The sequence below is a fragment of the Podarcis liolepis genome, assembly GCF_965112155.1.
Source record: "Podarcis liolepis genome assembly, chromosome: 5".
Taxonomy (NCBI): domain Eukaryota; kingdom Metazoa; phylum Chordata; class Lepidosauria; order Squamata; family Lacertidae; genus Podarcis; species Podarcis liolepis.
In genome coordinates, this window is record NC_139556.1 from 97876640 (window position 1) to 97890716 (window position 14077).

The window sequence follows — 14077 nt, forward strand, 5'->3', positions numbered from 1 at the left end:
ATAGCCCTGTAATGAGATCTCGAGGCACGCACCACAGCCAGACTCTATAATCATTCTTATGTGTGTCACTCAAATGTCAGGGGGTGGTGTTTAATATGAATTGCAATTAGAATTCTAGGTAGTGTAAGACTGATTTGTGCCACAAACATTCGGGGAAATGTTACAGATAGGTAGCCGTGTTGGTCTGCCATAGTCAAAATTAAAAAAATCCTTCCAGTAGCACCTTAAAGACCAACTAAGTTAGTTCTTGGTATGAGCTTTCGTGTGCATGCACACTTCTTCAGTGTATCTGAAGAAGTGTGCATGCACACGAAAGCTCATACCAAGAACTAACTTAGTTGGTCTTTAAGGTGCTACTGGAAGGATTTTTTTAATTCGGGGAAATGCATACCATACATTCATGAAATTAAAAAAGTATGTGAGAAAAGGCCTGCTGGATCAGACCAATCAGTCCTATTGAGTGCAAGTGCCCAAGGGAAGCCCTCAGGCACGACATGAAGGCAATATCCCTCACCCACTATTGTTCTCCAGTATTTGCAGCATCTGATCCTGGAAATCTGGCATTGTCCAAGGGTGCAATGGGAAGCCTGAGCCCCCCACCCACCCACTTGCTGCCTCCTTGTTCACGAGGTGGTTCCCTATTTTTCTCCCTTGAAAAGTACATAGAGCTAAAGGAGGAAGCTGGGACATGGGCCTGCTTTCCCGCATCTTCTTTCTGCTCCATGTGTACTGGATCCAACTTTGGAAAAGCAAAGTGTGTATGGGCACATTCTCCTTCTCTCCTTCTCCTTTGGTGGTGGTGGTGGGGGGCTCATCTGGGAGCCAAGTGCATGGTGCTCATAGGCAGGGATAGACAACCTAAGGCCCAGGGGCTGGATGCATCCCAATTGCCTTCTCAATCCGGCCCGCAGACGGTCCGGGAATCAGCATGTTTTTACATAAGTAGAATATGTCCTTTTATTTAAAATGCATCTCTGGGTTATTTGTGGGGCCCGCCTGGTGTTTTTACATGAGTAGAATGTGTGCTTTTATTTAAAATTCATCTCTGTGGTTATTTGTGGGGCATAGGAATTCGTTCATCCCCCCCAAAAAATATATAGTCTAGCCCACCACATGGTCTGAGGGACGGTGGACTGGCCCACGGCTGGAAAAGGTTACTGACCCCCGCGACTAATTCCAAATTCCCAAGATGTCCATGGGCCTAAAAAGGTTTGTGATCCCTCCTGGAAATGGAAGAGGATCATCATGAACGATGTCCATTAGTAGTGTATCCTTCACAAACTTGTCTAATATCCCTTTAAAGTCATTTAAATTGGTAGCATCATGGTTGTGTGAATATTTTCTTTCTTTCTTTTTTATTTCCATGGATTTCTCTGCTTCATCTCTCAAATGCTCAGGGAAGTCTGAGGTATCTGTCATATAGCCTTGCTTTTCCAAACCATGCATACAGGCAGGTCTGGCACAGCCTTTAAGTGGGGTGAAGCCATTTCCTCAGATGGTGGAAGCCCCTGTGTTGGCATCCCCATGCCAGTGGCAGAGAAGTAATGCTGGCATAGACAATGATTTTGGATAAGATCTTCATTGAGGTCTAGGTGATTTTTGACTGAGAACTCAGCATAAATCGCTGAGATCTTTCCTGTCATGGACTGGCTGGAAGCAGAGGAGTGGTGGGAGGCACCAGCTGGGGAACCCCTGAGGGAACCCCCAAGGAAAGAAGGCTGAGAGTCAGGGGATTGGTGGTAGGGTGACAATGAGTGGGCAGAGGAAGAAAAGGGAGCAGACGGGGAGGAGGAGGTATCAGCAGCTGAAGAGACAACAGAAGGGGTCTGTGGCAGGGAGCAGTCCAGAATCAGAGGCTGGAAAGGAGGAGGGTCAAGAGGCAGAGATGAAGGAGGCTGCTGAAGAAGCCAGGGGGTCTCTCCTTTTGCTGCAACATTTACCACACCCTCGTCTCCTGCAAGAAGAGGAGAGACGGACTCTCCCACATGGGTAATGTGGGCAACCAAATGGGGTGATTTGTCCTATAGGGGAGAAATGGAGATCAGACTATTTGAGCCCACTTCGTACCATACTGCACACTCACCTCTTCTCGTTTTCTAGTGTGGGCTCTGCTGTTGACTTCTTTGAGGGAACTGAGTATATATAGAGAGAATTTAGCTCCAGGTGGGTGAGTGGATTTTGGATAATATCTGACTAATATTGGAGCCAGCGTGGTGTTCAGGCCTCTCAGGCGCATCTGGGTCAATGCTCTCCAATGGGGCCACATTGTGCAAGACAGGTTCAGATGCCAAATAAACAGAGAGCATGCAATAAACAGAGAGGAGTTTCCAAGGGCTTTGAGCAGCTGGCAGCTAGCTCGGAAAGATGGGAGAGATTAAATCCTTCCTTCAGTCCATTCACCTCCTGGATCTCATTGGTTTTGGTTAATTTGGCTGAATTATTCCGATTGCAAATTCTATAGTTGTTACATTTTAATAAATATAACCAGTTAGCCACCTTTCTGGTCTTGAGTCTTCTTGGGTGTGTTGGCAATTAACCATTAGTACAGTGGTACCTTGGTTCTCAAACTTAATCCATTCCGGGAGTCCATTCGACTCCTGAAACCATTCAAAAACCAAGAAACAGCTTCCAGGTGGCCTGCAGTCAAGCGGAAGCTGGGTTGGACGATCGGCTTCCAAAAAACATTCGCAAACCAGAACACTTACTCCCGGGTTTGTGGCATTCGGGAGCCAAAACGTATGAGTACCAAGGCATTCAAGAACTAAGGTACGACTGTTCTTCAAAAGAACTGGGTATTAGTTATTTAGGAACAGCAGAATGAGGAGAGATGGCTTCAGGAAGCGGAGAAGGAATCTTGATTTCATGTGCCCTGGAGACCAAGATAGGCAACAGAGCAAAAAGAAGGCACGTTCTGGGCTGCTGCTGCTGTGTGCCCCTCCACTGAATACTAAAGGTTGTATATATGTGTAAAATAAGCCATAATCTTAAAACACTATAGCCTCTGCCATGTCTCAACTCCCAGCAGAAACATGACCCTTCTACGTTTTTCCAACAATCTGGATTTGACTGTATTAAATGGTCGTGTCGACAGAGAACCCAGTGGGGAATTTACATTTATATCCAACATGGGAGCCTCCACTATCGATTACGTCCTGGTGTCATCTAACCTTTTGAGCAGAGCACGGGAATGTAAAGTGGTGGAGAGGGTTGACAGTGACCATCTACCGCTCTGTTTAATACTGGATGTAAGAAAAGATTTATTTTGCTCTGATAAACTTGTAGCCCCATGCTTCGAAAACATGGAGCTAAGATACTCATGTATTAAATGGTCCAGCAAATTGAGTGATGAAATATCGGAAAGACTTCACTCAGATATTTTTCTTGCTAGAAAGGAGAACCTCGTTAATTGCCCAACTCCTGAGGCTAGATTAGACATGTTCCGGGAACTGATTTCGTCCCTACAACCTTATCTGACCAACAAAAGAACGCCACGGCAATCTCTACACTTCAATAAATCCAAACCTTGGTTTGACCAAGAATGCATGGCTTTGAAACGCCTCCTGATGGATAAGTACAGGAACTATAGAACAGCGAACTTACCTTCGCTTCCATCAGACTGGTTTGAGTCAAAACGCAGTTATAAAGCTTTGATTAGCAAGAAAAAGCTCCAGGCACAAAGGGAGGAATGGCAGTGCCTAGTGGAGGCCTCCCAAAGGAAAGATTCTGCCACGTTTTGGAAAATAATTGCAAAAAGCTGGAGAGACTCCCCGATTGAAATCGAATACTCTATACCCGCTGGAGCATGGGAGGCCTATTTCCTCTCACTATATTCATCAAATCAACTGGCCCCAGTTCTGCTTCCTGCTTCAAGTGAATTTGGTAAGGAATGGCCCCCTGTAACCACAGAAGAAATTACTGGCCTTATTCAAGCTCTTAAATCAGGGAAAGCCCCGGGTGCTGACAATATCCCACCAGAAATTCTTAAGGCAAATGTTGAATGGTGGGCCCCTGTGCTAGCCGCCTTGTTCACTAGTATAAATCAAGCGGCTATTATCCCTGAGGACTGGGGTTTAGCCATCATCATTCCAATATTTAAGAAAGGAAACAGAACTGAGCCAGCTAACTATAGACCAATCAGTCTATTAAGTATTATTAGCAAACTGTCTGCTGCTCATTTATGTGATAAATTAGTGGAGTGGATGGAAAGAGAGCATATTCTATCAGAAGCTCAAGCTGGTTTTAGAGCAAAGTGTTCAACCATAGACCAGGCCCTTACCCTTCAACACCTGGCAGACAAATACTCTAGAAAAGGGGGGGGGGGTCTTTATATGCAGCATTTGTGGAATTTAAATCGGCTTTTGATCTAATACCAAGGGATAGACTCTGGGAAAAGCTTGGCGCTACAAACATAGATAAACCCTTATTACGCCTTATCCATGGTCTATACGAAAACACCAGGGTGAGGGTAAGATGCGATCGGTCAGGCCATCTAACTAAAGAAATTCAAACGCACTATGGGGTTAAACAAGGATGTGTCCTCGCGCCAATGCTATTTAATTTCTATATCAACTCTCTAGCAGTAAATATGGCGAAAGAAAATGCCCACCCTCCCAAACTGGCAGGTATTCCCATCCCGGTGCTTCTGTATGCGGACGACGCAGTCCTACTCTCCTTTTCCTGCGTTGGCCTGAGGAAGCTTTTGAGATCACTTGCTGACTATTGTCAAGCGGAACAACTATCAATAAATTACAGCAAATCTAAAATTATGGTGTTTTCAAAAAAAAGAAGGAAACACAAATGGAGAATTAATGGTCAACCTATTGACCAGGTAGCAACTTTCAAATACCTGGGAATAACTTTTCAGGAAAGGGTCTCGTGGCACCAACAGATGAAAAACGCCATTGCCAATGCAGGAAGGGCCAATAAAGCCCTTACAAGATTTTTTCACGGGAAAGGGGGTAAATACGTTCCGGCGGCCTCCCAGGTTTTTGCTGCAAAAATACTCCCACAACTCACTTATGGATCCCAGGTTTGCAGTTTTAAAAATTTTGCGCCTATGGAGGCATTTCAAACAAAATTCTATCGGTGTTTATTGGGGATCCCCCCCCCCCCGGTGTATCTAATATAGCTGTCCGCTTAGAAGTTGGACAACCACCCGTTAATGCGCGGCTGTGGATTCTAAAGATACACTACTGGTTAAAACTTATTTTTTCCCCGGCCGGTTTGGCTCCTTTAACACTCTTAGACACCTTTCATTCCACCTGGAAAGCTTCCCGGTTTGAAAAGATAAGAAGCTTGGGATTCTCCCTGCAGATCTTGATAGCGGCAGGATATGAGAGAGCCAGAAGTCAAGTGCTCCAATGCATTAGGGACATAGAGCTGCAATGTCATATGGGCAAAATGGATAAACATGCCATAATTAGAGACTTTGGGAGAGGGTTCTCACCCGCAAATTATTTGGCTGATTTACAAATACCTAAGTACAGACACTCCTTTACCCTGGCCAGATTTAAAGTTCTGCCCTCTGCCCTGCTGCTAGGCAGATATGAGGGCAAACCATATGAGTCACATGTTTGCCCATGTGGCTCATCGGAAGTGGAAACAAGTCTGCATGTATTGCTGCACTGTAGTTACTACGAGGATCTACGTTTGACCTTTATTGCCCCAGTTATACAAAAGCTTAAAAATGAACCAGAACTCCAACGTATGAGAGCCTTGGTAGAAGATAAGGTTCCTGAAATTACGATCAATGTGGCCAAATTTTGTGTAGCCGCTATTAGGCGCAGGAAACAAGAGCTTTCCAATGTCAATATGCAGGTGAAGGCAAATACTTAATTTTATTTATGCTGTCTAATTTTAAATTGCAGTTATGTATCGAAATTGTCCTTTGTTTTTTCTGGTGTTATGCTTCGCTGACTAGCTGTACGAGTTAATCTGGTCTGTGACCGTTTAATAAAATTTGATTTGATTTGATTTGACCCTGGGTGGGTGTCTGGAACCCTTGTGGCTGGATGATGAGGAGTGGTGGGAGGATCTAGCTGGAGAACCCCCCCAAGAAAGCCTCAGAAGAGGCAGGCTTAGAGTCAAGGGAGTGGTGGTGGGACAGGTCAGAGGATGAAAGGGCAGCAGAATAGTTGGGTGCTGAACAAGCAACAGGCTTGAGTGAGAGAGAGGAAGAAGAGGCAGAAAGCACTGCAGACATAGGTCAGGAAGCTGAGGAGGACGATGAGGGGACAAAGGCTGTGACAGCTCCACAGGAGCCAGCCAATCCTACTGTATTCCATTCCCTTCCTCCGTTTTCTCCAGTGACATGGAGGGCCTTGCATGTAGCAGGGCCAATAGCACAGAGAGCACAGCCCCCCCCCTCCCTGACAGAGTTTAAGACTGCTGGGGAAACATCCAGCCAAAGGGGAGATTTAGGGGAAAATAGGAGGCACAGATTGTCAACTGGTTTACTGGGGCTAGTCTTGCCTGTAGGTTTTCTGTTTGTATTCTGTTTCCTTGAATAAAGAATCAACTTCACTGCTCATCCCTGAGTCTCTGTGCTGACCTGCAACAGAACCAGCTCTGACATGCTGGAATCTTGCCTTTGCTCAGCAGAGATTGGGGGACTTGGCACCCAACCTTTGTAGCAACATATATACCACATCTTTGTGAAGGAGGAGTGAATAAATAAGTGCATCTTTTCTGCTTTTAAACAGAACTTTTAATTTAATTGTAAACATAACTTTTAATTTCTAGAGTTCTCTGGGGAAAATTGATAGATTGTTAAAACTCTCTGGGAATTTTAACTCTGTGAGGGGAATAGGGAACCTCTAACAACTCAAAGGCCCGCGGTTGGCGCTGTGGTCTAAACCACTGAGCCTAGGGCTTGCCGATCAGAAGGTCGCAGTTCAAAGCCCCGTGACGGAGTGAGCTCCTGTTGCTCAGTCCCAGCTCCTGCCAACCTAGCAATTCGAAAACACATCAAAGTGCAAGTAGATAAATAAGTACAGCTCTGGCGGGAAGGTAAATGGCGTTTCCGTGCGCTGCATGGTTTCGCCAGAAGTGGCTTAGTCTTGCTGGTCACATGAGCCAGAAAAACTGTCTGCGGACAAACGTTGGCTCCCTCGGCCAGTAAAGCGAGATGAGCGCTGCAACCCCAGAGTTGTTCGCGACTGGACTTAACTGTCAGGGGTCCATTACCCTTACCTTTTAAACATCTCAACACCCTGAAGAAACTACACTTCCTATTATTCTCTGGGGGAATCCATTACTGTTGGTGCAGGTGGTGCCTGGTACTGAACTTGCACTTTATGCCGCTCATGAACCAACATCCTTCACATGGATAAATAAGGAAGCATTTCCTTCTATGCAGCGGAAACCAAACAGTGTGCACTTGAAGAATAATAAGTTGGTAGCATCAGATAGATAAGAAACCTGGGAATATAATAATTATACTATGATATCTGATGTGAATTAGCCTATAAATATGGCACACAGGAAAAGCTTGTTGATTAATGCAATATGGATGACTCAAGACCTAGCAAACCTCTCCAAACACAATGCCAGGGCAGGGTCATTGGCAGGTGCATAATGGCAGTGGCAGGTGACAGGTATTGGGTTGTATGAGGCCACAACATGATTGACTGCAGGAAAGAGTAGGTTTGGCTAAGGCATTGGGCACATGTCCTGCATCAGGCAGCCCGCCTGCTATCTGATAGTAACTTGTGTTGAGGAGTCACCCCCAACGTGAATTGAATGGCACAATCCCACACAGGCTGCCATTGGGAGAGGTGTTTTGGTCCATTGATCTCCCAGAGTCACCCCTCCTGGACCCCCCTACCTAGGTACCCCTCTGACTAAGGGTGCAACCCAATGCCTTTTTTTGCCAGAGTTGTGAAAACCTACAAGCTGGTCAGTTTGCTTGCAGGATTAAATTCCTCCCTGGCCCCAAATATGCTGACCAAATAAACCACAGCAAGGTCCATAGGTAATGTGCCCGCTTCCCCTCAGGCAGGCCCCTAAGGACTGGGTGGGTGGGGAAATCCCAGAATGATTGGCTAACAGGGGGTCAACACCTGCCCACCCCCTTAAATGCTTGCAGCCCCCAAGCCCCTGGATAGAACGAAGACTTGGAGACTCATAAGTCAGTTTTTTATTCAAGAAAATAGTATACAAGCAGAATGCCCACAGGCATGGCTGCCCTCAGTGGCGATGTTGCCAAGACTTGGCCCCTCCTGCTTCCTCCTAAAGCCCCTCCTCTGGATGTTTCCCAAGCAGGCATAAACTCTGGTGGGAAGGGTCCCCCTTGGGCTTTCTGAGCCTTCTGTTCAGCTACATGCAAAGACCTGCATGGCATTGGAGTCAAGGGAGGAGGTGGGACCAGGTAGCTGCTGAGAAGCTGTTTCAGCTTTTCGGTTGCAGCTTCTTCCTCTTCTCTTTGAGGTCCCAGACCTGAGGTGCCTTCCTCTGATCCCTACCCTGCCTTTGAAGGGTTTTCTTCCTCTGGCTCTTCTTTTTCCCTTGAGCCTGTTGCTTCTTCTGCCTCCCAGACTCCCTCCTCCTCTGACATGTCTTCAGAGTCCCACCACCACAATCCTGGCTGTGAGTCTTCCTCCTCTGCTGCTTCCCTAAGGTGTTCCCCAGCTGGAGCCTCCAACCACTCCTCTTCATCCAGAAAGTCCTTGGCACACAACCATGAGAAATTATTATTGGCTGTTAAAAATGAATTACATCAGTAGTCACGGGTAAACAATTGCGGCACAGAAAAATATCTGTTTCAAAAACAATTGTGTTCTCAAATGAATTCTTTGCTGGGGGTTCACTATAAAACCCCTGATGATTGTGAAAATATTTTTGTAGACTTTACTTGACAATAGAAAAGACTTGAAACAGAATCCAAGACTCTGTGTAATAAAACAAAAGGGTGGACTATTTTTTCCTTCAGTTACTAGATATTACAAGACTCACTTCAAAAAATGGTTTCACTTGGGTACACCTTTAATTCTTGAGCAGATTAAGGCCTTGTTTTTTAAAAAAAACCACAACAAAAAAACCACAACCCTTTCTGGTACTGTATGATATCTGAGAAGGAAATACTTAAGTCATGAGTTAAAAATAAATAAATTGAGATATATACATACACCTGTGCGACTGAGATTTGAGCTACCATAAAAAATTGACCTTGAGGCACCCCAAAGGGCTACTTCAGCATTTCCCTAGTAAACTATTTTATTTTAGAGGATGATCTGTGCCTATAAATCTGGGCGCAGAATCTGGCTACCAACCTGGACGTCTTGTGATCTTTGCCTAAGAGGAGAGAATTAAGTTGTCTGAAAGATTGGTGAACCTCTTCAGCAAAGGATCAATGGTGTCTCTACGGATCTCAACATAAAGTCAAACTCTGTACATCTGGGTATGGCTGAATGCATCACAAGACACCATAAGCCTTAAGGAATGTTTCTAGAAATTTATCTTTAGAAGGCATTTAATACCAAAGTGTATTAATTGCATATACTCAACAGTTGATAGCTTTCGTTAGAGGTGTAAAATGCCTCTGTCAATACACTACATATCTTTCAGAAATGTCCCCAAATAACAACATTCTGACCTGATGTTATCAAGGAAATATACTACTAAGTGGGCCTTCTTTTCAGCTAAATTAAGATAGTAGTATTGACAAATGATGGAGAGATGACCCTTATTTATTAAGTGCAGCCATAATAACCATTGCCTACAACTGGGGCAAAAAATATAGAGGACTTTATTGAATAGAGTTAGGGAATATAGCATAAATGTTAAATGACAAATCTGATTTGGGGTAGTGGGGCTATGTAAGAATATGATTGCTTTTTTTAAAAAAAAGTAACCTTTTTAATTACCGTATTTTTCACTCTGTAAGACGCACCAGACCATAAGATGCACCTAGTTTTGAGAGGAAAACAAGGAAAAAAATATTCTGAATCCCAGATGCCAGAACAGCAAGAGGGATCTGGCTTCTGGGATAGCCTCTTGCTGTCTTGGCTTATGGGATAGAATCATAGAATCATAGAGTTGGAAGAGACCACAAGGGCCATCGAGTCCAACCCCCTGCCAAGCAGGAAACACCATCAGAGCACTCCTGACATATGGTTGTCAAGCCTCTGCTTAAAGACCTCCAAAGAAGGAGACTCCACCACACCACACTCCTTGGCAGCAAATTCCACTGTCAAACAGCTCTTACTGTCAGGAAGTTCTGTGCGCAGCTTCTCCTGGGCAGGGGGATGAAGGCTGTACAGTATTGCTATAATGAAGTACAAGAAAATCTGAATCTATGTTTTGCTGGGAATGCTGTGATAGTTTTATTTACTCTGTTAAATGCATTGCTCTTCTTTTGCTTTATTTCTTTTTTCCCTTCACCCTCATCTCTCTTTTTTTTTCATTTTCTCTTCTTCTCATTACATCCACATGCAGCAGGGTTTCTGCGAACCTCACATCATCAGGAGGAGGGAGATCAAAGAGGAAATTAAGGGTTCCACAAAGACCGAATTACTGATTTGAGCCCCAAAGTAGCTGTTGATCTTCTTGAGCTAAAGCTTAGTGGAACCACAAGACAAAGCTATGTGGACAACTGCATGGTGCGGTGGTGGAGCTTTGGGGGACTGTGTACCATACCCTCCAACATTCCTCAGATAAAAATAGGGACATTCTATTCTACGTCTGTATCACTGCTGGGGAGGGGGCTTTTTAAAATTGATCTCCAATGTTACATTTTTACATAGTTCTTACTGTATATGTGGATGTTTGCTGTAAACTCACTTTTATGAATACCGTTGTACAAATATTTTTCTTAAATATTTTTCTCAAATAAAACATAATAATGAGGAGAGTTTTCACATATTAAGTAGCCACCCCTAGGCTTGTGGATGGCAGGATCTAGAATCAGCCTACTTTGAAAGCAGTGTGTTGAGGACAAGCATGAAGAATTCTGGTTTGAGGGGGGAAATATTAAATAAATAAAGTTTAAATAAAACATTGTTGGACTTCTGGGTCTTCTCTTGACCTTGGGTCCCCGGCAAATGTCCCCAACTTGCCACCCTATGGAGTTGGCCCTGGATATTCAATTAAGTTTTACTCAGAGTAGAACCATTGAAATTTTACAGGTATGAAGGTATGAAGTTTACAGCATGTAATGCCTTAAGAGAGAATATTATGAAAATGATATACAGGTGGTACGTGACACCAGTCAAACTTGCAAAAATCTATCATTTGCCCGATAATAAATGTTGGAAATGTAAAGAAACTGAAGGCACATTCTTTCACCTTTGGTGGACGTGCCCAAGGATTAAGGCTTTCTGGGAGATGATCTATAATGAAATGAAAAAGATATTTAAATATACCTTTCTGAAGAAACCAGAGGCCTTTCTCCTGGGCATGGTCGGCCAATTAGTGCCAAAGAAGGATAGAACTTTCTTTATGTATGCCACAACAGCAGCAAGAATACTCATCGCGAAGTATTGGAAGACACAAGATCTACCCACCCAGGAAGAATGGCAGATGAAGGTGATGGACTACATGGAACTGGCGGAAATGACTGGCAGAATCCGAAACCAGGGAGAAGAGTTGGTGGAAGAAGATTGGAAGAAATTTAAAGACTATTTACAGAAATACAGCAAAATTAATGAATGTTAGAATGATGTCAGAATGAAGTCAAGTGGTTTTAGCAGCACTGTTACAAAGGAGTATGTAAAAATGGTTTGTTAACAGGTGTGAATCCAAAGTTATAATATATTAAATTAAAGGATTAGGATAAAAACAAAGAGGGAAAGGATTTGCTGAATTAACTAACAGAACTGGAATACAAAAAAGGGAGGTGTGAGGAGGTCAGGGAAACAAGTAAATGAAAGACAAGATATGGAAAGATTGATTTGTTTTTAAATGTTTTTATTTTTCTGTATTTTGTATTTTTTCTTTTTCTTTTTTTCCTGTTTCTTAATTTTGTAACCTTTTTTGAAACTTTAATAAATATCATTAAAAAAAAAAGAAATTAATAGGCATGACTGACTTGGGGCCCTTAACTTGAATGGGTCATTTCTGAGTAAAATTTGCTTGTATACCACCCCATAAAACCATTTCTAAAATCATACAGTTGTTACTGAGTAAAATGATAGGGTTACATGCATTAGCCTTTTTAAATAAGGTGCCTAAATATCAAAATACTAGGTGCTTTTCTGATTTCGGATGGCAACTTATTCCAGACGGCTGGAGCTGCGGTACTAAAAGCTCAATTTCTATGCATACTAAGTATAGAAAATGCACTGGTCAGGCAGGGAGATGGGGAAACTTGTAGGTTAAAGCAGAAGTAAAGCTGTTGCTGGGGACTGGGGAGAAGCATCTAGGAAGCTCTTTTCCAGGTGACAGGTCGCCCCAATATTTCCTTTTCCTCTTCACTGCTTTACAGTGGCATTTCCCCCACCTACACAGGTAAAGCGGCTCAGGAGGAAGAGAAGCCTGGCTGACTGCCCTTACATCCTGGAAGGAGATAACCATTCTCATCCACATGATACACAGGTCACGTGGAATCCACTGAGAAGTGGCACCAGAACTGGCCTTGCCACCAAGAGCCAATGCCATGACCAAACTAGACATGGCAGCAGGCAGCGCCATCTCATGTTTTCCCTAACTATTCACAGGGATGGGAGGGCCTAACTCTCACGGAAAAGGCATCCCAGGGGAAAGGTGACACTTACGGCAGTTTGTATTCTTTCTCTCTCTGCTTCTGCTTCGTTTTGGCAGGCAATGGCGTGCGTGAAAAGTCAGCAATGGCCTTATTCTGGAGGCATGTTAAAAGTCCTCCAAGCCCTTTGCAAAGAGGAAAGCAAAGAGGAGGTTAATAAAAATCAAGGAAAATCATCTTCCATTGTGTTTTCTAGTGGAACCTCGGTTTTCTAACATAATCTGTTCCAGAAGACTGTTCAACTTCCAAAACATTTGAAAACCAAAAACTCAATACAGAAGCCTCAAAAAGAAAAATTAATACAGAAAACTCAATACAGAAGCCTCCTTGGAAGTTCGACTCCTGAGGCACGGGAAGCATTTATTTCCGGGTTTACGCCATTTGCAAAGAGCAAAGCAAAGAGGAGGTTAATAAAAATCAAGGAAAATCGTCTTCCTTTTGGTATTGTAGCATCTTAAATCCATGCTTCAGTGAGCAATAAGGTACAGTGGTGCCTCGCAAGACGAAATTAATTCGTTCCGCAAGTTTTTTCTTCTTGCGAGTTTTTCGTCTTGCGAAGCACGGTTTCCCATAGGAATGCATTGAAAATCAATCAATGCGTTCCTATGGAGACCGTCCGGGGACAGAGGGGAAGCGCCGCGCGCCTTCCCCTCTGTCCCCGGACCTGTTTAAAGCAAGGGGCGGCGGGGAGAAGATTACTTCTCCCCGTTGCCTGCACCGCAATCTCCGGGGACAGAGGGGAAGGTGCGCGCCTTCCCCTCTGTCACCGGACTTGTTTTAAAGCAAGGGAAGGGGCAACGGGGAGAATCGCTTCTCCCCGTTGCCGCCCCTTGGGGATCCATTCATGTCCCTCACTCTGTTTAATCAACATTGACCATCAGTTTGTTTGAAACAAGCTGCTAAACTTGACCATAAATTATTTCTACGTTTACCTGCTCCAAATGGCAAAAATTCTTCTCTAGACCTAAAATTTCCATCCTTGTCCAAAAAGTGGCTTGGGTTGAACTCTTCAGGTTTTTCCCATCGCGTGGGATCGACAAGAACAGAGTTCAGATCTGGAACAACAAATGCCCCCTGAAAAGAAGAAACAGCTGTCTCAGAATGCATCTGGAACAGCAGAAAACAGTTTTGCCATTCACTGGCCCAAATCTTAACACATTTCTCACATACAGTGGTACCTTGGGTTACAGATGCTTCAGGTTATGTGTTTTCGGGTTGCGCACCGCGGCGAACCCGGAAATACTGGAACGGGTTACCTCTGGGTTTCGGCACTCGTGCATGCACAGAAATACTAAATCGTGCTTTGTGCATGCGCAGAAGTGCCAAATCGCAACCCGCATGTGCGCAGGCACAGCACTGCGGGTTGCGAATGTGCCTCCC